Raw genomic sequence first — 26,160 nt, forward strand, 5'->3', positions numbered from 1 at the left:
TATTGCAATGCACACAACATTATGGGTGACATACCAGAGTTCAAAAGAGGACAAATTGTTGGTTTACGTCTTGCTGGCGCATCTGTGACCAAGACTGTCAAGAAAACTGGCATAAGGGTATGAGATCTTTCCAGGCACACGCAGAAAAAGATGCATAATGGCTTGGAAGAAATAAAGTAATCCTGTAGTTTGATTAAAAGTTAATTAAGTTGAATAAGTCTGAATAATATGAGTATAAGTAATCACTCCATAACTTTCTGCAAAGAATCTCTAATTAATGATCTGTAATGATTTAACTATGTAATGATTATGTTAATGATTAACAATAAGACAAAAGATGTGATTTATTTTCAATGAATATGAAGTTGTGATCTTATGTAATCACAAAAGATGTGATTTATTTTCAATGAATATGAAGTTGTGATCTTATGTAATCAATTCAAACAGGTTTAACAACAGATTGAATGGGTTTAATGAATTATAATAAATGATAGTGAATTATAGAACAGAGAGAAATGCAGTACAGCCCAGATAACAGGAAATGTCGCAAGCAGTTCTGAACAGATGGCCAGAGCGCACAGGATGGGTGGTGCGGTGAGTTTGGCTGAGGCAACGGAAAAAGAGGAAGTACGGGAACTTCCACTATGGTCAGCAGAAACAGGTTGGGAAATGTAGGGACTTTTTCATGAGAGACAGCAGATGTGAAGCAAGTCACGTAGACCAAACCTCCCCATACACACACATGGTGGAGAGATGCATAAAAAGGGGCTGAAAAGAGGAACCAGTTGTTCCCAGTCCGGCGGCGCAGAAGGAGAGACAACTCACAGAGGAGCAGATTGAGCTACGGACCGCACTTCAGAACCACGGGGAAGCTCGGACTTCACACCGCTAAGAAAGGACTGGGTCCCATCGCCCCAACTCTGGTTCTTTATTCGACCGTTGGTCTCGTCTCAACCCAGCAATTTCAAGCTCTGCAACAAGACTTGGAGGAAGGACAAAGGTCCCTCAGGGATGAAGAACTGGGTTTTGCAAAAGGATTCAGACCCTTTCTGCTTTGCTTCCTTTCTGAGGAGGGTTTTTCCACACCAGGCAAAGACCTCAACCAAGGACGCAAGAAATTCCTGTTGCCAAAAGATCCACCATCTTCTGGGTATGAGTTGAATCTGCTCTTCGAAATTCCATTTCAGAATGTGCGACTTAAAAGTTAGGGAAAGGAGACAGGGTAGTATGATTGTACATGTAAATTTTATTACACTGTTTTTTGAATTATATACGATTGATTATTGATTTGTATGTCGCATATCCCTGCTTAAGCTTGCTTAATAAATTTATATTATAAAATTCTAATGAGGTTGGTGGACATTGGAATTAATAGAGTCATTTAATCTGTGTCCAGTTCTTTTAATCAAGGTAAAACTAATGTACATGATTCCAGTAAATAGGAGGCTTCATAATTTCCTTTGGTGAGAGTAAATAATGACCCTGGGACTTACATCTAAGTCACTAAACATAATCTAGCCGGTTCCAAGTGCAAGTTATGATTTAGAAAGTGGGCTACCGTTAACAGAAGTGGTTATTGGAATTATGCGGCTGCGAGGGCTACTCAGCTGATTGTTTCTTAACTGTAAAGGGTCATAACTTCTGGATTGGAGGTAGTTAGAGCTAGACGAATCACTTTCGCCACCAGTTTAAATAGATTATCTCTTATAGAGTACTTTTAGGGTAATACCCAGGTCTCAGAGATTTTCCGGACCTGTTAGACGGAGAACTGGTCAGTAGGCAGCCCTGTGGAGTAGTGAGGAGTGGGCGGGGCTGACTATTGCAGGATAACCTTCAAGACAGCAAGTCTTTGTGATGTATCAAGAGCCACGGTATCCAGGGTAATGTCAGCATACCACCAAGAAGGACGAACCACATCCAACAGGATTAACTGTGGATGCAAGAGGAAGCTGTCTGAAAGGGATGTTCGGGTGCTAACCCGGATTGTATCCAAAAAACATAAAACCACGGCTGCCCAAATCACGGCAGAATTAAATGTGCACCTCAACTCTCCTGTTTCCACCAAAACTGTCCGTCGGGAGCTCCACAGGGTCAATATACACGGCCGGGCTGCTATAGCCAAACCTTTGGTCACTCGTGCCAATGCCAAACGTCGGTTTCAATGGTGCAAGGAGCGCAAATCTTGGGCTGTGGACAATATGAAACATGTATTGTTCTCTGATGAGTCCATCTTTACTGTTTTCCCCACATCCGGGAGAGTTACGGTGTGGAGAAGCCCCAAAGAAGCGTACCACCCACACTGTTGCATGCCCAGAGTGAAGCATGGGGGTGGATCAGTGATGGTTTGGGCTGCCATATCATGGCATTCCCTTGGCCCCATACTTGTGCTAGATGGGCGCGTCACTGCCAAGGACTACCGAACCATTCTGGTTCAAACATTGTATCCTGAAGGCGGTGACGTGTATCAGGATGACAATGCACCAATACACACAGCAAGACTGGTGAAAGATTGGTTTGATGAACATGAAAGTGAAGTTGAACATCTCCCATGGCCTGCACAGTCACCAGATCTAAATATTATTGAGCCACTTTGGGGTGTTTTGGAGGAGCGAGTCAGGAAACATTTTCCTCCACCAGCATCACGTCGTGACCTGGCCACTATCCTGCAAGAAGAATGGCTTAAAATCCCTCTGACCACTGTGCAGGACTTGTATATGTCATTCCCAAGACGAATTGACGCTGTATTGGCCGCAAAAGGAGGCCCTACACCATACTAATAAGTTATTGTGGTCTAAAACCACGTGCTTCAGTTTCATTGTCCAACCCCTGTATATGTATATACAGTACAGACCAAAAGTTTGGACACAACTGTGTGTCCAAACTTTTGGTCTGTACTGTATATATATATATATATATATATATATATATATATATATATATATATATATTAAACAAGAGGCTTCCCAGGGGGAGGCCTCGGGGAACCCCACAGATCAAAGGTTACTCATTGACCTGAAGACCTGAACTGAGCCGTGTTCAGGTTGTTAACACCAGAAAACATGGATTACCTCCACGACTCACCATAGACACTGAAGTTGGTCTCTGGTTTGAGATTCCCGTCCACTGCAACACTTCACATCCATTTCTCTGCTCTGTTTTTTAGCTACTCGTTGTACATCTGACATGTCAAATATCAAGACTGGAATCTGCCCTGACCCCCGATCAGACCTTCACTGTTACTTCAACTCTTCCAAGGTCACAGAGCTTGAAGCCGTGCTACATTAAGGTCATCACCATGTGCATGCCACTCTCAGTTTCTCCTTCAAATCAAGTAATTGTGTTTCACACTCACGCCTACAAAATATCATTACATATAATGGGGAATAATAACCATATACTGACAATCATTCTCTCTCCTCAGAAATAATGGCATCAGTTCACCTGCCAAACATGGCCTTAACTCACAGGGAGGCATTAAGACACCATTTGCCACCTGGAATCAAGATGAATATCAATCATGATTATGGCTGCTATCTTTAATTATCTGGCCACAAAAAATGTTTAATATGCAAGAGCACCTGGATGCTGTTAGAGAGATTGAGGCTTCATCAGCATTTGCTCTTCAGAAGCAGCTCCGGCCCGTATAAACTGAGCTTTATGTTATGTGGAATGGTGAGGGACAGATTGGGAAATGGGCCACTCCTTTTTCTACCCCAATTTACTGAGAGGCTAAAAGTGAGAGAGGGCAGATGCATCTCTGTGGGAAAAACTGCAAGAAAAGTTTGAAAAGAAATCTATTGTGTTGTGTTTTTAGAGATGATTCGACTGTTTTCTGTGGGTGTTTTTCAGGAAATCAGTAACAAGCAAAATTACCAAAACGTTAAAATAATTCATCCCCTGTTTTCTAAGTTTGTGCTTTTTACTAATGATACACCACTAATAAAGCAAAACCAATTACTCTGCACAGCTGGACATCTTTTATATGTGCCTTCACATCTCAAGCATTTGATTGCTTGTAAATACATGCCTGATTTAGACTTCTTTACAGTCTGAAAGTCAGAGGAGCTGCTGACAAGAAAGCAATTAATCACATTATCATGCCAATTAAAACTCGGTCTGCTCCACTGAAGGTAGAGAGCCAGCAAGAGGAAGGAAGATGTGACATTGAGGTACTTCAGGAAGTACGTTTAAACCATTAGGTCTTATCTATCACTCCGATCGGTGATTTGCAGATTAAACACTGAAGTATGTATCCTCTAGATAATTCATGAACTAAATCTAAGTGTAACTAATTAAAACAAAACCTTACATTCTGTGTTTATCCATCCAATCCGACTGAGCTTCAGTTGGAGGAGAATGGGTGAAATGTTCATATTTAGATGTGAAAAGTTATGAAGAGGAATATCTCAAAACACCTGCAGATGTTACTACAGAAAAATCTGGTTCCAAACTAACTGACAGATTTTATTTAGATGTGATAATGCACATTAATGAACATGCAATGTGGCCATAAATACACCAGATCTAGCAAAATACTCATTTCCATCCATAAAAACAAACTGCACAAAATACAGACATTCATACAAACTTACATAAAAATACTAAATACAGTATATATAGTTGGGAAAAACTGGGGAAATATTGTCTGGATATAGATTATTAAAGAGCATTTGTGTGTTTTTCCTCTTGTTTACCATCATGTGAGATACATAGAAATATGTGGTTGTAATGTGATAAAGTTTAATACGTATGAATACTTCCTGATAGACATTCATGTCAGCTTAATCAGTTAAGGATAAATGTGATTGTGCTTTTAAAATTTCCACTTTATAGACCAAGATTTGCATCTTTTCTAAGGAATTTATTTTTACCTTTCATGACTTCCATGATGAGAAAACAGAAAACCTGTCTGCCAATAAGAGTGACCTCAGAGTGAGATGTTTAGACAGCAGATGCATGACTAATAAATAGACGACAGTCAAGATAAACTCTGAGCCCATAAAGATTTTCAGCCTGCAGAAAACAAGCAGCTCAACCAGCCGGTTGGAGGGAGACATGCTGGAGACCCCAGAGGCCCAAAAGCAGACGGCCACTCACTTTCTGCTTTCTAAAGAAAAGACGTGTTCGACTTAAACATCGCCAAATGTTTGGAGGAAAACAAATCTACACAATCACGTTTGTTCAAAACCATTTACGTTTTCTCCAGATCCATTCCATAGACGTGGTTTAAAACAGCCTATCAATTGGTTTGAAGGATCTGTGTCAGTTATTTCTATCAGATTAAACATGGCAGCAATTTAAAGTGATTTTAAAGTGAAAAACAAATAAAAACAAGAAACAAAAAACTTTTTAACTATTGCAGATCCTCTGGTAATCTTGAGTTTTATTTGTTATCCTGAAGAGATGTGAGAGGAAAGATGACAATGATGTCATAAATCACTTCACGCTCATCACGCAGAACTGGAGCCACTGTGCATAAAAATGATTGAAGTTCTGCAAAAAACACTGAAATTTCTAGATTAACTTTTATTTTATTTACAAAAAATAAAATTGTTTTCTGATGTGAAAAAAAATCACAAATGTATGAATTAAAATTAAAATGTATAAATGTATGAATTTTTACAAAGTCATAAAAGTGAAATTAATGAAAATGTTTCTGAGTTTTTTTTGGCTGAAATTTACTAGACTTTGGTCACTTTTACCTAAAATGGCCGTAATACTTCATTATATACAGACAGAGCTGTGGGAGAGCTGGGAGTGTGTGCTGGTCCCAGTGTGTGCTGGGTGTGTGTGCTGGGTGTGTGTGCTGGGGGTGTGTGCTGGTCCCAGTGTGTTCTGGGTGTGTGTGCTGGTCCCAGTGTGTTCTGGGTGTGTGTGCTGGGTGTGTGTGCTGGGTGTGTGTTCTGAGTGTGTGTTGATCCTCCAGAGAATTAATGATTATATCTAAAACCCAAACACCCCATCATGACAACCTCTACAGAGAACATGTATGTCTGAATAGTGAATAATGAGATTTTTTGATTACTTTATTAAACAACTGAAGCTCAAAAAGCCTTTCAGTAATTCCTGGATGATGAAGCCATTATTTTGTGGGAACATCTGTAGATTCATTTTAAGGCAACACATCAAACCCACTGCTTACTGCAGCGACACTTTGGAAAACTAAACAACTGGTTTGGTGAGAAATTTGAACAAAAATCAAAGTTAGTGTGTTGCACAGTTTAAAGACAATTCTGCCAAATATTAAGTTAATGTATGTAAACTTATGAATTAAAAAAAAGCTTTAAAAATTCTCAAAACAAATTTGATCTCTCATTCTTGTGTTTTGCAAATAAAACTAGAAAGAAAACATTTATTCTCTTATAATGTCAGAGTTGAAAAGGTTGTGTTGCTGTTCATCTCTGATTCCAGCTGAACTTCTTAACATCCAGCCTACGATGATATATTTGTGCTTAAACAAGAAACAGACTGAAGAACTTCATCTTCCAGCTGGATATTCTGTGAAGCAGCCGCCCTCTGGGGAAAAAGAAATAAAAAAAATCTCTTCACGTCTCTGTTTGATGGGTAGTTTCAGGATTTTTGGGAGGTTTTGCAGACTGCAGTCCTCTGGGTTTTAATGAATCCACCACCTGCTACCGTAAGTTGTAGCAACGTGTCGACACAAGCACAAATTCAAGGTGCTACAAACCTAGAGGTGAAGTTACTTAAGGCATGTAACAAATAGGATCAGGTCTGCTCTGCACGTTTTATGAATTATTAATGTGTGCATAGATAAAAAACTGAGGTGAATAAACATTCATATCTCAGCTTTGGAGCCGCTCTTCACCATCTGCAGCAAATATTCAATAAAGATATAATAAAATACTAAAATAGCCTCACATGTTGATCATTCTGAAGGTTTGATGTTTCCTGTAAATCCAGAGACGTTTCCCGCCGTCGGAGCGGACGGATCCTCTGTGTGGATGTGTTCCCCTCTCAGATTTTGGGTTTCCAGCCACTGATCCTGACAGTGGGCCCCTCCAGGGGCCTCTGCATCAAGTGGAACCATTTTGACTGGTCCTGACTCAGGGGGCCGCAGCGTGACTCCAGAGAGGAAGAAATGAGCAAAGCGGTCACATTGTAAGCTGCACCACACGCTCCCGATCCGTTCCTGTTAGCCGACTCACTGGCCTGAACCTTAATGAGATGCAGCAACACTCAGACACATGTAGCACGTCTGCTCTAATTACACAAGAAAGCTTTATTGTCTCCTGCAATCCGTTCTGGCATCATGAAATTCACTCCAAATGGTTTTTTTTCTTATTTCCATCTCTTTCATCTCTAAAAGAAAAGAAAATAGTGTGATGAGCAGAGACAGCTCCAGCCTGGCAGCAGAAAGCAAAGAGTGTCATGTTTATGCTAAGGATGATGATTGGACTCAGAACAAATATACGAAGCTTCTTTCTTCTCTTTGTGCTGATCTTACATGGATATTTCAGGTAATTCACAGCAGAAGATCAGATTCATTTTCACTATCAGCTGTAAACGGAAGTTTCTTGTCATAACGTGTTATTGGTTCAATAGAAACCACAGTTCAGTATGATCCTACTGTATTTACAGTGCTCATCAGTGGCATGAAAGAAACTTTATTGTTTTCTTGGACGTTGTTTTTTCAGGGTGGAACCATTTTGCAACACATGACTTAATATTGGCTACATTTATTTAGAAATCTAGACGTCCTTTTTCTGCTGCTCTCCTCCATCAGCTCTGCATGCTGGTGTGCCTGAATAGGCCACTTCTTCTACTGGGATAACCAGGCGGGATTGTTGAGTATTTGCACACTGCTGCCACCTAGTGGCCGGAGGCTTGTTTTTATTGGCCTAAGTTTATGACATCTAAACCTCATTTACTTTGTTGTTTTCTGTGTTTTCCCTGGTTCTCTCTAAATGACATTAAACCAAGTACCAGTGGAATGGATCTATATACAGTATCTGAGCCTAAATGTGTATTTTTTAAATCTGTGTTAAAATTTAATTAAAACCTTTTCACCAATTTCTTGTTTTTAACATTTATTGATTCTATTTCCTGCATTATTTTTCTACCCTGGTGAGAGAAAGGTCTGAATGCATAATTAAAACTCTAAAGTTATTATGAAATTAATGCCCTTGAAGGGGGAATGACAGAAACTGCATTTTATGCTACTTATGCATCAACTCATTACAAATCTACAGTACAGACCAAAGGTTTGGAAACACCTTCTCATTCAATGGGTTTTCTTTATTTTCATGACTATTTATAAGGCAAGAAATCCCACTTATTAACCTGACAGGGCAGGTTGACCTATGAAGTGAAAACCATTTCAGGTGACTACCTCTTGAAGCTCATCAAGAAAATGCAGAGTGTGTGCAAAGCAGTAATCACAGCAAAAGGTTGCTACTATGAAGAAACTAGAATATAAGGGGTATTTTCAGTTGTTTTACACTTTTTTGTTTAGTGCATATTTCCACATGTGTTATTCATAGTTTTGATGCCTTCAGTGTGAATCTACAATGTCAATAGTCATGAAAATAAAGGAAACTCATTGAATTAAAAGGTGTGAAAACTTTTGGTCTGTACTGTATATAAAGAAATGTATTGTCTGAGTGAGTTTTTCTGGAGTGTTGACCGACCATAATTAGGTTTGAGAACTGAGGTTGTCGGGTGTTTCTGTTATTCCTGATTAATTACTACGGATACGTTTAAGGTTTAATTACTGTTTGTTAAATTACAGACGCACAAAAATAATTTATATGGAAATTAAGCTCATTTAGAAAAATTAAGGTGGTTATGAAATAATTCAACAATATTTATTAAAGCTGCAGTTTGTTTTTTCATTTGATTTCAGTTTTGGCTTTTTAAAAGTTACCAAACGTTTTCCAGAGGTTGTCAGAGTGAAATGAAGAACAGTTTGCAGTTCTTAGCTACACGACGTTTCTCTGCAAACTGCAGATGTTTTCTGCTAACAAACCGTTTTAAACAGGTTTTCTGTTATTCGCTTCTATTCCTGTTTTATCTCCTAATTAAGAAGGTGGCAGGCTAAGATTGAGATTTACTGTAGATGGAGGGGCTGAGGAAATATTTGGTAAACAATTTTAATAAAAGGCTATTAATTTTAGCCCCAATGTATTGCTTTCCCATAGTAGCATGTTGGGTCCCCTGGTGTGTGTTATTTCCATACCAGTTCACTTCCAGGGTTGTACGTCGCTGCAGCAACTCCAAGTGACTGATTGCTGTTATTAGTTCTATCCTGGTGGGTCGGCTTTCTGCGAGCCCTCAAAGGCGCTGGCTGGTGCTAAAGGCCTCTAAATGTGGATCTCAGGTCAATTTTCATACTGAATGAAACAGAAATGTTCAGGGAGATAATTATAAAAGTCAATTCCTGAATTTTTTAATTCTGCAAACTAGATTTCTAGGTTCATCCAAGTCGTGTCTGTGTTCAGTTCTGAGGTTTAAATTAGCGACAGCTTCCAGAAAGTCTCCAGAAAAGCTGCACATTCAAACAATAGCCTCCAGTTTCATTTTATGACTGTTTCACAGCCATAAATAGTCTGCAGGTATATAAGAGCCAAGTTACTTTCACTGCTCTCTGCATTTCACCCTCCAGGCACTATACAGCACCATTACAGTTTCTTGCTTCACAGGAATTGGTATCATGTGTTCTTTTGATTTAACTGACCGCTGGACGAGTCCCTCTGACTGTTTATCTCTAACTGTTGGACAGTGTGTGTGTTAATCACCAAATGGATCAGGTGATGACGTCATGGGGACAAATACGGCTTCCGTGATCACTGGACACCAAACTGACAGGTTTGGCAGGCGCTGCCTCCCCTTCAGCTATCCATAGTGGGGACTATGAAATATGGACAGCAGAAAATTGAGATTCATCAGGCACGCCTGCCTTGCTCACTGAAATCTATATTCAATTTTAGAGCATCTGTCATGGCGGTGGCAGGCCGAGGCATGCTGGGATTGAGAATCACTTAAGTGCTCTGAAATTGTATGTAGTGGGTAAAAAAAATCTCTGTTTATCTCTCAGTGTATTTGCCTGGTGATCTGCTGCAGCTCCTTCTTATTCTATATCTATGGGTGAATTGGTGTAAGAAGAGGCCTGGCCGGCAAACAGAAAGGCTGTTTGATTCTCAGATGAATTACGTTCACAAGAGTTTTCAGCCTGAAGCCAAACTGAGTCTTAGATTTCATAAGTTTGCTGTTTCTAACATCCATTCCAGCTAAACCAGTTAATGATAGTGCTAAATATACTGTAGATGTGAATGTTTATTATGGATGTGTTCATATACAAGTACAACATGAATTTCAGACAAAGTTTAAACATGTGGGGCTGCTTTGCTGCAGGAGGAACTGGTCAACTTCATAACACAGACGGTATAATGAGGAAAGAATATTATGTGGAAATATTGAAGCAACATCTAAAAACATCAGCAGGAAGTAAAAGCTCAGTCCTGCTGACCGGTTCTGTCAGCAGGACTGGACCAGAACTCCAGAAAACTGGAGCGAGAAGGTCTGACCCAACAGAGAGTTCAAAGGCAACGCCACCAAATGCTGAGGAAATGGATGGAAACGTCTGATTTCAAAGACATTAATAAATAAATTCAGCATATTATTTCTCTCATTATTGAGCCATTTGTCAAACAGAACAGATTAATAATCCTGGCTTTTATTTTCTGTAAATGGAAGCTGCATAAAAGCTCTTAACCCTGGAAAACCAAAGGCTGGTACTGAAAATGATTTCCTTAATGTCTCATGTTTTGTTAAATGGTTGATAATCATCTGCAGAAACTCCAATATTTGGAATTATTTAATGTTTCCATGCAAAATAAAACCAAGTAAAAATGTGAAACCGTATTCCGGCTACATGTAACAACAAAGACAGATTATCACTTTAAAATGGCAGAAGCCAGGAAAACAGACTCTGGTTTCCTCTGTTGGTGCTCTGAGGCGTTCATGATTAAGAGGAAGGAATTGGCTAATTATCTTCAGAGCGCCGGGGCACAAAGGTCAAGGTTTTATCTGCAGGTTTGGTTTCCAGCGGCTGTGCAGTGGGTCAAAATGAGGCTGAGCATTCTCATTACCGGCCATTAGGCTGAAAATCTGTCAATAATAGAGCTGCTGGAGTAGTGTGTCCTTCTGACACACACAGCATTAAACATGGGGCCCCCTGGCTGGGGCCCTGCTCCCTCACCTGATGCTTTCCTTCTCTGATGATGGAGGAAATATGAAAGCTGCTGGTAATTGTTGCTCTCATCTGCTGACCTCAGTTTGTTTCACCACAGCTAAAGCTCAGCCAACTTTCCACAGCAACGCAAAGTCTGAAAGATTACAAAACATCTTTGCTACAAAGTGTAACTTAACATGGAAAAAAACTTTTTGGTTGATAAAAGTGTGTGAATAAGTTATGTAGCAATCAGACGTAATGAACAGTTTCTGTCTCTGCATGTGCAGAAAAAGAACGTTGACGTCACACAGCAGCGCATTGTTTATGGAGTCGTTTATGGATCGATTTTAACGTTTATTTAGCACTGAAACAGCAAAACCACAAGGTCACAACAGCATAAAGTAAGCTAATAAAAAGAAAACAGCCAACAGCAATGGGTTTTTGTGTCTGGATGAAAAGCCAGGAGTCTGAATGTGAAGCGATGAGCTTCACTGATACAGACTTCTTTGATAATTTTATGGTTATAATTTTCATTCACTGTTTATGTCCAAATTTACTGCGTCTGGCTTCTTCTGGTGCAGAATTATGAGACACGTCTCACATTGAGGACACGCTGACCGGCTGTGCAGTTTGGTCATATCAGATAAATTACAATATGAGCGTTCAGACTGCAGACACTTTAAAAACAATCAGACACATTTCCAAAATATGAGCACATATGGAAGTGGCTCAGATCTGATGTTTGGCTGAACAGATCAGAATTGGGCCGTTCAGTCGGCGGTGAAGAAGCTGATATCACATTTTCCTGCTGTGTGAACGTACCGTAGCTTATAGTTTCCTGTGTAAATTTTGACAATTTTGTGTAAATTTGTTTAGTTCTGCAATATTTTGCCTAAAATCATCACAGAGTCTGTTTAGGCAGAACCGTCTTTTCGTCACACGACGGTTCAGGTTTAAATTCATCTCAATCTGCCAGAAATATCAACTGGAAGCTCAACAGTTTTTACCAGCTTTACAGTTTATAAATCTATTTTAATCAAAATGTCCAACTTTCATAGACAGGAGTCAATTAATTATATTGCATCAGAATCAACTAGCAAATAAATATTTGTGGCAGGCCTGTTATTGTATCAATATATTTATAATAATTTAACATGCAGATTTTTGCTTACTGAAGGAATTCAGCTCCTCCGTCTGTTAATGTTCAAACATAAAACGACCTCCATGTTTGCGGCTCGCCGTCAGTCAGTCTGTCCGCAGCAGAACGGCCTCCGTAAAGATCTTTATTAGTCTGTGGCGAACAATGAGCCGTGTCAGCTGACAGAGGGAGACCCCCCACTCCTCATTCCAAACACTGGAACCCAAGGAAGTGACAATCAATAGAAATGCTTCATTTGTTTTATGTGTGCTGCACACACCGCAGCACAAACAGACTCCCATCACTTTGTCGTTTTAACACATTTCCACCCACAAACGTGTCGTTTGTTGAGTCGGCAGGCTTGTTACAGAGGCCAGACGCAAATGATTACAACAAAAACATTTCTATGGTTCTGTGTGCAAGACTTTCTCAAGCAGTTACTCTTAAAATTTTGAATATTATGTAAAACAAGAGTTAAACAGTGAAGGTGAATGTTAAGAAGACAAAGAGACACGTTTTGTGAATACAAGTAAGAATTTTGTTAAAACTGAAAACATCTGAAAAGAAAAGGTTACTGCAGGTATTCTGTAGTATCATTTATAGATACACGTTTCTATTTAAAAAACCTTCAAAGTTTTTGTTCATTTTTGCTTCCAAAACTCAAGAAGAAATTAAAGTTAATAATTATAATAATATAATTCCAATTAACATGCAGTTGACAATATGTTGCAACAGTTATTAATTGGAAAAAAGAAGGAACTCGGTCAGAACCAGAGTGTGAAGACTCCCATCAGACACACACACCATGACAACGCACACACACCGAGACAACGCACACACACCCAGACAACGCACACACACCCAGACAACGCACACACACCCAGACAACGCACACACACCCAGACAACGCACACACACCCAGACAACGCACACACTGATCCACTTCAGACTGACGAGTGGAGTCAGAAGTAGAGACCAGCCTCTGCAGTCATGTGATATTTATTTTGGAGAAGGAACCTGAGCTTTGTGGACTCGAACGAAGCGGCTGTCATGATTCGATCCAGAATAAATGGAAAATAAAATGTGAAGACGGAAGTTTTAGCTTTTATTTAACCTATAAAATACAAAAATTTGATTTTTTGCCCTGCAGGTCAAAATTAGTCGGAGTATTCTGAAAGTGAAGTTTAGCTTTTCCATTCGATCAACCATGTTGGGACATCAATGCATTTCTAGTTCAATTAGTTTTAATTTTGCATCCATCTGTTAATGTAAATTAAACAGCTTGATAACCAGAAATTGTCATTTGCCAGCTAAGAGATTCATTCTAACCAATTATTTATAAGAATCCATTTTAAATGTGTTCTGATTTGTTGCCGTTTGATTTCATTGATCCGTTTTTCTCAAGGTAAAACCCTGAGTGGACAACCTGCTGCGTTTTCCTTCTTTTCATTGGATGCAACAATTTTAGAAACAGTGTTGACATTTTGAATTATTCTCAGTGGTTCTTAAGCAACGTTTCTCAGATTTGATTCAATTTAGGTGAGTTAACTGAGAAAAGTTATGCGAGGAGAAACAGCCTCATTCACACAGAACCTCATAATGAGAAGCAGCCTTAAAAAAACTATTATTGTGAGGTTTGTTCCAGAGCTTGAGGTTTATGAAACTTAATGAGATTTTCAATAAACGTGCATCTTTATGCTAAGTTTGATGCTGAATGTTTAATAAGCAGCTGATTCCTGAAACCTTTTTAATAAGCTGACTGTAAATAAAAATGTTCTGCAGATATTTCTGTGCTCTGGTTGCTGCGATCGGAGCGGTCGCTAGATGGAGGGGAATGCAGGAGGAAACGCTGCCAGTAGGAGGCGCTCTGCTCCCCGTCAGCTGCTCACTGATGGAGTTACAATCTCCATACTTCACCTACTGGAAACTGCAAACACACTCAGAGCTTATATATGTATATATATATTACTCTCCAAATACTGAAAAACATAACATTTGCTTCTAATAAGCATGATTTTAAAAAGTACAAGGATTTACTAAAGATTGATTATGTTTAACTACAGACAGAAGTTGATGCTGCAGTGATATTATTTGGAAGCAAACTGTGTTGCTGAGTTAATGATCATTTAATGAGCAATTCATTTTAAGCTCCTATCTTATAAAAATGAAAAGCAATCTGAAATTAAAATCATATTCTATTGTCCTTAAGTGAGATAAAGCATCCGGAAAGCAGGATGGTAGTTTAAGGAGTTTATTTGTTCACAGCGGCGCCTGAAATCAGGCAGCTATAATCAACTCCATAAACATTAAAAAACATTTTATCAGGCTGGACTTTTACTGATTAAAGAAAGTATTCACGCCCTTACAGTTGTATTCAGTTTTTATTGTTTCCCTACAGGTAAACATTTCAGATCATGACAGAACTGTCAATATAAAACTAAAAGAACCTGATTAAATACACTTAAAAAATTGTTTTTCAACGGATGATTTTGACAGTGATTTTATTTTGAAAAATCCTGGAGAAACGTCATCCGTTTGATTCTGTATCCCAGCTACGATGTGAATGGAGGGAAGACTTTAAAATCTCTCAGCCTCCTTCATGCTGTCAGTCAGGTGCTGTTTAAGTGGTTCCATCCAGAACCTGGTTCTGTCCGCTGGCCTGGTTCTGGGAGAGTTCAGGCTCCATGCAGGCGGTTTGTTGCTGCTCTGGACGTATCGATTCCCCAGTGGACAGTTCTTTGCTCATGGATGCGTTGTCATTTGTCAGCGATGTGAGCGAACCAATTACAGGTCTGTTCACAGGCAGCACAACACGCTCATTTATTATTTATAGATAGATCCTAACAATGAATGTCAGAGACAGCTATTCTTCACTCCTTCCCCATGAGATTCTACATGCATGCTGCCGAGTGGCCCGTTGCATCACTTAGCCTGACGACTGTCGATAGGAGGAGAGAGTCCCACAGAACGCATCCCAACGCCACATTTACAGGGATTTATTACTCTGACTGCATGGAATAAAGAACCGGAGCAACTCTCAGCATTTAAAAGGAAAATTAAACCAAAGCAATCGTTAAAATGACTTCTTCTACTCTAGAGAGGCTTGTTAGATGCAGATTTCCTTTTGCAGTTTTAGTAGATCCCAAGACTTCAGAGAATCCAACTAATTCATTAAAATCATAAAGAGTTCAGAGTTGCATTGTGTCCAGTAAAAGCAAAAACATTTGGGTGGTTTAGTCGGCTGCCATGTTTACTCTGAACAACAGAATGCCTTCAGAAAACCTGATAGGAGACCTGAGACTGGAGCTTCTCCCTCCAGCAGGACAGCAGCCTGAATATCCAACCAGAAAGGCAACAGAATGTTTATGAGTTAGGATGGCCTAGTCAAAGCCCAGAAATAAATCTAGCTGTGTGTCTCTGGCAAGTCAAAAACAAGTTGTTGTATAAAAATTAGCACAACTTCAGCCTCTAGATATTGATAAAAAAATATTTGTAAAAAATTAAACACAAAATCTAAAAACAAAAAAAAACATATTACATGTATATTTTTTTCACTTTCTGTTCATTTCACATTTTTGGCACCACTGTCTTGTTTCAAATATAACATGGAAGAAAAAATATTACGGTCTGTGGTTGAAGCATGTTAAATTTATAAAGGTCGAAGGTTTCTGAACTTCCATCCGTCCACATAATGATAGATTTAGGAGGTTTCTGTAAATTTTCTGTCTTTATGAATCATACAAGCATTAAACTCTTAACATGGATCCACATTCGTTACACATTTAAGTACAAACACATCCCAGTCTTCCAAAAACAACCCGATCTAAGCTTTAAAAGTTGCACAAATATCAACAACCATCAACTAAATAAAGTTTTGAGTTTTGAGCCGCTGACAGATTCTCCAGTGAGACCAAACCATCCGATTCTGTTACGAGTAAAACCCAAAGTCAGAGGAAAGTGGAGCTGTGGCCTGGAGGTCACAGAGTCTGGAGACTGTTGGTCAACATGAGAGAGTGACTACTCCATTAGGCATTCACCAAAACCACACAGTTTACCAGGACGCCGTCAAACAGCTCTTCTTTCAAAGTAGAGTCCAGCCACACAAACAGCAGTAAATAAATCAGACTGGATTACGTTTCCTACCTGGAGCGTCCGACGGTTTACCGACAGCAGCAACGATAATCCACCACTACGCAACCAGAACTGGACAAGCTGAGGCAACAACCACCGGAGCTATTTTAAGTCCTGAACTTTATCTTCCATCTCAAGTCTCCAAAAAAATGTTGAATATTTTTCCCCACAATGAAACAGACACAAGTAGTAAATACAAAACGGATCCAAAAGTTTTCTATGTTATAAGATCAGAAGACAGAGGAGATTTTTCCACGCAGCACACTGAGGATCTATTTGTTAGGTGGTGGAGGGAGGAGGAGTGATGGAGGTGAGTGGAGGGTTCACTTCTGGTATCAGGTGTCTCCTGCACTTTTCAAGAGAGATGGTAATGCCAGCATGTGGGGCTTGTGGGCAAATTAAATGGAGAGACAGAAAAATGCATTATTGATCAGGGTGATGCAGAAGTGTCTCGCTCACAGTACGGGATCAGGTTTGGGTTCAGGGTAATTAATCCTCCGGCCTGAATAAAAGCACAGGAACTGATCTGCAGCCGTCTCTGCTTCTGCTTGTATTTAAGTCTGTTTTTGCCTCAGCGCCGTGAAAATAGGTCGCTAGCTCGTGGGCAAAACCGGTCCAAGTCACCACTGGGCTAGCTGGGGCACACTTAAACGCTTCCTACTCATGAACACCCACAAGCACGCAGAGAGCTGGGTAGGAAGGTGAAACAGACGCAGAGAGCACCTGTGCCTTTTTCCTTTCTGCCAATTTGAGCGAAGCAGGTGTCAGATTTAGCCTGAAAAGTGAAGCGTATTGAGGAATTAGACTCTGCAATGCTGCTCAGAACACAGAATCCGTTTATCGGATAAACCAAGACGTTCATGTTCTTCATTTTCTTTTGTCCTTTATTTGCTTTGTTCCTCAGTAAAACATTAGAATAAACACAAACCTGAAATTTTCTTCCATCTGCCAGTGTTTTTTATTTATGGAGCCGCTTGCAAAGCATTTTTACCTAATTTTGCATTTTCAGTGGGATTAAAGTCTGGACTTTGAGTAGGCCGTTCTGACACCTGAATCTGCTTCATCTAAACCATCCATCGACTCTCTGGCTGCATGTTTATGGTCGTGTTCCTTCTGGACGGTGACCTTTCACCCCACCAGGCTCCAACAGCTTTTCAGCTTCACCCTGAATTTACCTCCATCCATCTTCCCTTCACTAGGCCTTTGATTCTCATCTCCCTTCACTGCTCCATCTGGGATTCCTCCCATTGAGCTACATTTTTCTGGTTGAATTTTAACCAATCGGTGATCAGGAGGAGGATCTCTGGTACATCACATACGTCACTGCTAAACGTTAGCCGGGTTAGTCTTCCCTGTCCCCTCAGGATGCTGCTGTCACCACCATGTTTCACTGTGGGGATATTAGGGCGATGTGTGGATAACGTTTTGCATGAAGAGCCAGTTTTCCTGTCATCTGAGCGAAGCGGCTTCTGCTACATGTCTGCTTCTGTGGCTTGTGGTAAAATTTAAATGGGTCTTATCAGATTCTTCAATCAGGATTTTTAATTTCTCACTTTTTGCAAACAGTCAAGTTTATGAAGTGCACCACTAACAGTTATCCTGCTGTCAAATTCTTCCTCCTGAGCGGTGGATCTCTGCAGTCCATCCAGAGTTACCATGTTTGTCTGAACGGCTCCAGAACGTTCTCAAACTGAAAACACAAACAAACTGATTTATAGTCTGATGTTTAGAGACTTTTTCTTGTATTCTTAATCTCCGTTAGTTTTAGGCCATATGCTGCTTCCACTCAACACAAAGGCCTGGTTATGTTTGTATAAATTTGCAAGTCATTATTCGTCATCATGAATTCCAGTGCGAAGAACTGGAGCAGATGGTCATCTTTATGCACTTAGAAATGAAAACACATCAAAAGATCCCATCAGCAGGTTTATGTTGAAGTGGGCCGGATCCACGGTGTGTGTGGGCTGATGCTGCACCTCTGCATCCCCACAACGTCTCCTACAACCACAGCCAGGGTTTTAAGTCTCCTCTACCTTTACAAATGCCGACACTTTCTTCCATATTCCAGACGTTTTCATGCAGGACGTGTCTTTGTTGATCTAATGAGTCGTATTAATATAATCCTTCTTGTTCTCCTGCTATCTTTAAAAGACACACATGGTTCACACATAACCATCCACCACAGATACCACCTATGTTTTTCCAGAACAACTGTTCCATCCGTCTTTCCGAGTGTCACCCAATTAAAGCTTTTTGCCCGTGATGAAATGAACCAATTAAGCAGAGCACTTCTGCTTGGGCAGAGATCCATCTCCTAATGGGTGAGACTCGCTCACAAGAACGCCGCGTCCGGATCGCCTCTGCACCTCATTATCATGCGGCTAATAGCCATCACTCACACCAACTAGGCTCACACTCGCACCAAGCAAATGGGCATCCATCCATGAGCTTCGGTGAATCATAATGCTCCAACATTTGATTATCTGGAACACAACACAAACATGGTCCATGGTGGCAGATAAAATTAGATGGGTTCAAAAGCACAAATACTCAACGCTGAATCTTTGTTGCAGAAAATAAGATGATAAAGGGCAGAACTGAATCAGATAATACTACAGAGTGAATCATTTAAACGTTATTATCCTGCATTAAATAATCCTCCTGACTCAAGTCTTTTTGTTCCAGGTAAATCATTCACCATCAGCTACTGGGAGAGAAACCACCTTCAAATGGAGGTTAAAGAAACACATCATTTTTTGAGATTCATAATATAAATATTAATCTTAAAAACTTGCATTGGAATATTTTTATATTATGCAGTTCATGCTGAGCGTATTGTGACTGGATGAGGGAATTATCTCAGCAGTGATACAGTTCAGTTTCAAACTGGTCATCTTTCCTTTGGTTGGTTGTTAAAAATGAACGAGGAACGACTAAAATTCAACTCATAAAATATAGAACAGAGTGAAACACTCAACTTTTAATCGGTAGTTTTCAGTTTCACCTGTTAGTGTAAAAGGAAATAACATCTTTATTGGCCCTAACAAAGATTTTCTAATGTAGAATCAGAAAGTTTCTTTATAGATTTGTGACACATTTTGATTTATGTTAGAAATTTCAGGATGATCTTTTTCCATAAGGTCGACATTTGATCAGATTTGTGGGTCTAACTCTGTTAACAGAATGGAGGACTTTACTGTAACTGAATCAGCCGAGGCGTTCAAAGACATGCCTTCTTGCATTGCTCCAACACACTGGGCTCTTTACGAGGCGCGGTGCGGCTAACTGGTTTAGCCCCCTCCATCATGAGCCGCCGCTCTGACTGATCACAGATGATGCAGCAGGTTTCAGGTCCTGCTAAGATCTCCGTTTGGCAGCTGGAAATCTAACCTGACCGCAAGAGTCTGACCCACTTCTACGGGTTTTTGTTGCCAGATTATCCAGAACCTCCAAATGGTTCTACTAAAAGACTCGGGTTTCATTGCAGCCGTTTAGAAAACAAGTAGAACAAATGAGAGTAAAACACTGGAAAACAGTGAAAGGCTAAAGCAGCTCCTTTCAGAAACAGCAGCAGGGATCCTTCCAACTGAAACACACTCAACTCTGAAGATGCTTTATTGTCAGGATGATTTATAAATGCAACAAAATAGATAACAAAATGATCAGAATGTTTTGTTAAATAGAGGACAAAACATTATTAAGCTTATTAAGTCTGGACAGCAAGTCTGGTGTAGTCAATCGTTTCCAGTTCAGATAAATGATCATTTATTCAGCCCTCATTTAGTTAATCATGACGTTTGGTCATGACCAGGTCATGTTAGTCTGAGAGGGGCGGAGCACTGAGGGAGGGGCGGAGCTATGAGGGCGGAGCACTGGCTGAGGGGAGGAGCTATAACGGAGGGGCGGAGCTCTGAGCGAGGGGCGGAGCTCTGGAGGACATGCTTCTTTGTGATAACGCTCCATCTTGGAGGTCATTTCGACCTCAGCAGGAGGAATAGGTATCGTCTGAAATGTTTACAAAAATGAGCTGTTTATAAATTTTTATAAATTCGGCTGAGATTCCTGAAGATCGGTGAACAGTTCTGAACTTTGTGACGTGGAAACCGTTCTCTGTTTGTCCTGGAGAATCGTCACATCGACAGTTTGAAGGTGACCGGCTCGTCATGCACAGCACAACAGCAGCGTGCAAAACGCCTGTGAACAGGAAACTTTTACAAAGTCCCATCAGCATGGACCGACAGAGACTTCAGATTTACTGATTTTAAAAGCTGATTGGCTGTTTGATCACTTCAGTGTCACTTCCTCTCAGAGTTCGATTCCAGGTGGCAGAAATGAAAGTATTTCAGAACAAAATTGCCACTCGTGTTTTTTTACTTCAGCTTGGGGTGTGCTGATGTTAACTCTAATGTGTAAAACAACCTCTGCTTTATGTATATTAGTGCTGTACTGTATGCATTTTCATACAGTAACAACATTGTTCGAAGGTTATAGAGTGTAGCTTTTGTCCAATTTTGAATTTTGCATAGTGGAACAAAACTCCTGAGAGGCCTAATTTGCAGAAACCAGAGGTGGAGTGGGCACCAGCGGCTCACTTTACCCCCAAGAACGGCAGCTTTCAGCAAAGAGGCAAAGACAAGGTTAGAGCTGAGCCGCTACGCTGAAATATACAGTGGGTATACTAAAATATGCTACAGGCATTTTGTAAAGATCTCATAAAGAACCACAAAAAGGCCAAAAATATGTCTTCTTTAGAATATGGAAAATCTCCTTATGCTTGTTATCAAAAGACTATTAATTTTTTATTTCTTTCACATCATTCAATATTCATTAAAAGTGCACTGGAAAGCTCATATTTTAACTATTTATACTTGTTTACTTACAGCTTTGACCTCAGAATGATTACATTATCCATAATTTGTAGAGTGTGCTCACATTATGAATATTTCATGGCAGAGGTCTGAATCCTGCCCTGAAGATTCACAAGCAGCGTAAAGAAGCATTAAAATGTTTCGACGCTGCCGTTAAAACCAACAACAAATAAGAAATACAAAATTAGACACTGTAAATATAGGTGACAGAAATATAAATATCCATAAAGATCAGGCGATGCTTTATGAGTTCATTTGATTCTGAATTTATTCGATGATGTTCCTCCATTAGGTATTGACAAATGGATACACTCTGTTTAATGTCTTTTTTGTGTCTCTATACTTGGACAAAACTCGTCTCTCATCTTGTGTGTGTGGGCGTGCGTGTGTGTGCAGGTGTGTGGGTGTGGGCGTGTGTGCGTGTGCGGGGGTGTGTGTGTGTGCGTGTGTGGGTGGGTGTGTAATCACAGCCTGCATCTCTGAGATTAGCTCCCTGTTCTCTGGCTGCCTGAAGCTCTCTGGATGTACAGTAACAATTCGAGTCGAAACCTCTGAACAGATATCCTTTAAATTCTCACGTTCTGATTTATTATGATGCTCTGGAAGCAGAACCGATAAGGATGTGGATTTATTCACTATACATACACAACACAACTTCCCTATTTTACATTTTGGTAACATTATGAAAAATAAATCAACTTTATTTATTCATTTAAAACTACACCCCCCTCTGGCTCAGCCCCTGTTTCTGCCCCCTCTGGTTCTGCCCCTGGTTCTGCCCCCCTGTTTCTGCCCCCTCTGGTTCTGCCCCCCTGGTTCTGCCCCCTCTGGTTCTGCCCCTGGTTCTGCCCCCCTGGTTCTGCCCCTGGTTCTGCCCCCCTGGTTCTGCCCCTGCCCCTGCTCAGGGCTCTTGTTGAGTTATCTTCTTTGCTTCCATCCAGTCAGAAGTGGCGATTCGCTCAGAGCTCATTTTTCTGACACTGCCAGGCTGAACAGACTCTTAACGCCGACTGCTTTGTGCTTTTCAATTCTTTACGCCTCTAAGTGTTAATGGGTGAAGTGTCCCTAACATTTCTTTTCTCATGAGGACAAACTTAAACCTGAGAAAGTAAAAATATTCACAGTTTGGGTAAATTATGGTCTGAAATGATTTGCAGTTAAATTTAGACTGTTAGAAGATTTTGACATAAATGAAATTATTCCACACTGGAGTGGATTGATTATGACCTTACCGATTTATTGGAGATTAATCCCACACAGACCTAGAATAAAACTGGTCAAAATTTGGTTCCTCCACTCAAACATGCACAAGACCTGATAACCCAGAAGGACAGAACCAATCGGACCCGGATCGGTGGACCACGCTCCACCAAACATGATGTAGATCCGACCGTTTGAACCAGAACCTCCAGAACCAAACTGAAATAAATCTGAATGAACCCGGCACACCGCCCATACACACACCGCCCAAACACACACTGCCCACACACACACCGCCCACACACACACACACCGCCCACACACACACCACCCACACACACACCACCCATACACACACACCACCCATACACACACCGCCCACACACACACTGCCCACACACAGACCACCCACACACACACTGCCCACACACAGACCACCCACACACACACCGCCCACACACACACCGCCCACACACACACACTGCCCAAACACACACCGCCCAAACACACACCACACAAACACACACCGCCCAAACACACACCACACAAACACACACCGCCCACACACATACACCGCCCACAAACACACACCACCCATACACACACCACCCATACACACACCGCCCACACACACACACCGCCCAAACACACACCACCCATACACACACCGCAGTCTCTCACAGTGATACAAAGATATGAGCAGGAAAGCCAGCGTATCCACCTGAGGCTGAAAAGATTAATCAGGTTAATTGATTATTAAAATAATCTTTAACTGCTTTAGTAATCACATCACTAACTGGAGTTTACTGACTCTGGAAAAACCCTTTCGCTGACAGAACAACAGTCAGAATGGGAATTAAACCAAAACTCTGCAAAAATATACATATTTTGTATTTAGAATAAAAAAACGCACAGCTGTCAATGGTTCACATTCTGTAAAAAAATCTCAAATTAAGCACCTTTTGTTATGAAATTATTAAACAGAGAATTAAAAAAATAATCACCAGATCGGCCGCTCGCTGATTGATGTTCAGAAATCTGAGACTTTTTTTTTTTTGTGGCTCTAGTGTCCCTTATACGACAGCAGGCTGACAGGAAACTGGGAAGGAGAGGGGGAAGACATGCGGCAAATATCGTCGGGTCCGGGAGTCGAACCCGCGACGGCCGCGTCGAGACCCAAGGCCTCCAAATATGGGTCGCGCTAACCGCTACACCACCACGGCACGCCCAGAAATCTGAGACTTTTTTTTAGCTGGAGATGAACCAGAAACTCCAGAAAAATGTTCACTACTGAATACACTAAAATGCTTTAATTCTTATTTAAAAAAGGAATTTGATTATTTATTTGCATCTTTTAATGTATATGTAATGTTTAAAAAATGCTTCTGGAGAATGTGCCAAGTTTTTTTCAAATAATCAATAGAATGATCGATTACTAAAATAATGGTTCCAGTTAGTTTGGCCTCCAGATCTCCCTAACTTTACTTTAATCAATAAACTGAGATTCTCTGGACAAACAAGACATCAAAATGTTGCTCTCTGATGGAAATGTTCCTGTAACCAGGTGAAAAACAGAAAAACAAAGTTTAGACAGCAGGAAAGTTAGAGTGCAACGAACACCGTGCCAGAGACGACATCACAAACTCCAACAAGCTTTGCAGAACAGATTCTGCAGCAGAAGCAGCAACTCAGCAGAAACTCCCCATGGAGGCCGCAGCACATCTCCAGAGGTCAGAGGTCACGCCTCAGCGGGGCGGGGCTGGTTTTGATCCAACGCAGCAGCAGGCCTCATCAGTATTTATATTTATACAACAATTCATGTTTCTTCATTTACTACTTCAGGCGCCGAGCCAGAGGAGTTTTTGTAAAGCAGTTTGTCTGTCAAACATTTCCTCAGAGGAAATTAAATGTTGTGTTTTTCCTTGAAGACAATAATGTAAGGTTTGAAGGAGAAACACGCAGTCAGAGACGCTGTGCACCTGCAGCCGCTGATGATTCAATCTTCTGCTCAAGGGTGTTTCAGCAGAAACGGCTTTATTCTGCATGAGACCCATGAAATCTCAATCAGGAGATTGTTCAGCTGAGCAAAACAAACCTGCTGCCCCTCTGCCATTAATCAGAGGCATTTGATGCATAAAAGGTTATTCCAACAGTGAGTGGGAAAGGTTTCCAAGATCCAGAAAGGAATTGTCTTGTTCCAAGACTTTACCAGTTATATTCTTACCACTAAATAGGAAAATAACATCCAGCAGACATATTGTTACATACTGTAGTTTTCCTATGCTGTACAGTGGCTACTGTAAAAACTTCAGAGCATGTTTGCAGCTTTGTGCTTTTGTTAAAAAGATGTCTGCTGCAGACACACGTGCCAGTACATCTGGTCACAAACATCTGGATGCGGTTTAGCTGAAATTAGGCAGCAAACATTGAATATTTTCACCTGAATTAACAAAGTGCTCCATTTAGTGGTCAGAAAAACAGAAGCTGCCAACGCTGCTCTGCATGTTGGCTGCAGAACGGCAGCTGCAGCGCATATGGCCTCTGACAGGAAGACGGGTTCATTTACAAATCCTGGAGGTTCTGCTGCTCCGACGTGGTTAACCTCTGCAGCCGCTCAATATCTGACTGAAAATTCACAAACATTTAAATCTCATCAATATTCACTTAAAGTGAACTGAAACAATGGTAAGAAAATGTACACATTTCATGTATTTACTCTACAGACCTTAAATCTCACCAATAAACACACTTTTTACACCAACTATTATTACAAGATATTATTTAAAATATATATTTTTAATGTGCTAAAATTAAAGTCATTTATTTATTGGTGCCAATTTTAAAGGTGGCTGTAAATGTACACAGTTTATTAATTACAGGTGGAGGAAATTTTATCATAGAGGTTGTCAGGTAAAAATATAAAACCAAAGTTCCCAACAAAACCTGTACTGAAAACTTCTGAACACCCTGATTACAATAATTAGATGGTTGCCAAGCAGCAAAAGGTAAATAAATCTTCCCATAACTCATTGCTTTACAGGAGAAGTGTTGGCTTGGAGTTCAGGTATCCAAACTTTTTATCACTGGATGAAATTATTAAATCAAAACTACCAGCAGACCAGAAGAAATCAAATTATAGTTTTTGGTTTATCCAAAGCAAACTAATGGCTGGATAAACTTCAGCTCACGGATCCATTTACCAGGAAATGGAAAAGGAAAAAATCACCATGTTTTATCTTAATACATGGTGATTAAAAGAAAAATCATCTCTATTTTAAGCCTCATAGTCATCTCAGCTGTTTACATGTAGAAAAAAAAATATTGTTCTGCTGGATCAAAGGTGTAACAAACACACACACACACCCCTACCCCCCCCCCCCCCCCCCACACACACACACACCACACACACCTGCACACTCTCATATAAACACCAGTATTTAAATATGTATTTGTAGGTACAAACATGTAATCACAGCTGCAACTAAAGATATAATTACAGCTACACTCATGTCACACACAGTATGCTCTGCAGTTATGCTACCAGAAGGAAACAGTGCAAATATACTGACACTAAAAATGAGAAACAATGATCACAGTAAAGTAAAACTCACATACATTTTGTTGTACCTAAC

The 26,160-nt window shown here is 40.4% G+C and overlaps 1 protein-coding gene across 6 annotated transcripts in view; it reads right to left on the bottom strand.

The window, feature by feature from the left end:
• lingo2 (leucine rich repeat and Ig domain containing 2) overlaps nucleotides 1-26,160 on the bottom strand; it is a 199,080-nt gene that overhangs the window by 83,081 nt on the left and 89,839 nt on the right. Inside the window, exon 1 of one of the 6 annotated variants that reach the window (XM_032555140.1) lies at nucleotides 16,473-16,932. The exons of the other annotated variants lie outside the window; for them this stretch is intronic. The gene's annotated coding sequence lies outside the window, so the exon portion shown is untranslated. Of the gene's footprint in view, nucleotides 1-16,472; nucleotides 16,933-26,160 lie in introns of those variants that run through there. 6 annotated transcript variants of the gene reach the window in all.

This window comes from Xiphophorus hellerii, chromosome 23, assembly GCF_003331165.1.
Source record: "Xiphophorus hellerii strain 12219 chromosome 23, Xiphophorus_hellerii-4.1, whole genome shotgun sequence".
Taxonomy (NCBI): Eukaryota; Metazoa; Chordata; class Actinopteri; order Cyprinodontiformes; family Poeciliidae; genus Xiphophorus; species Xiphophorus hellerii.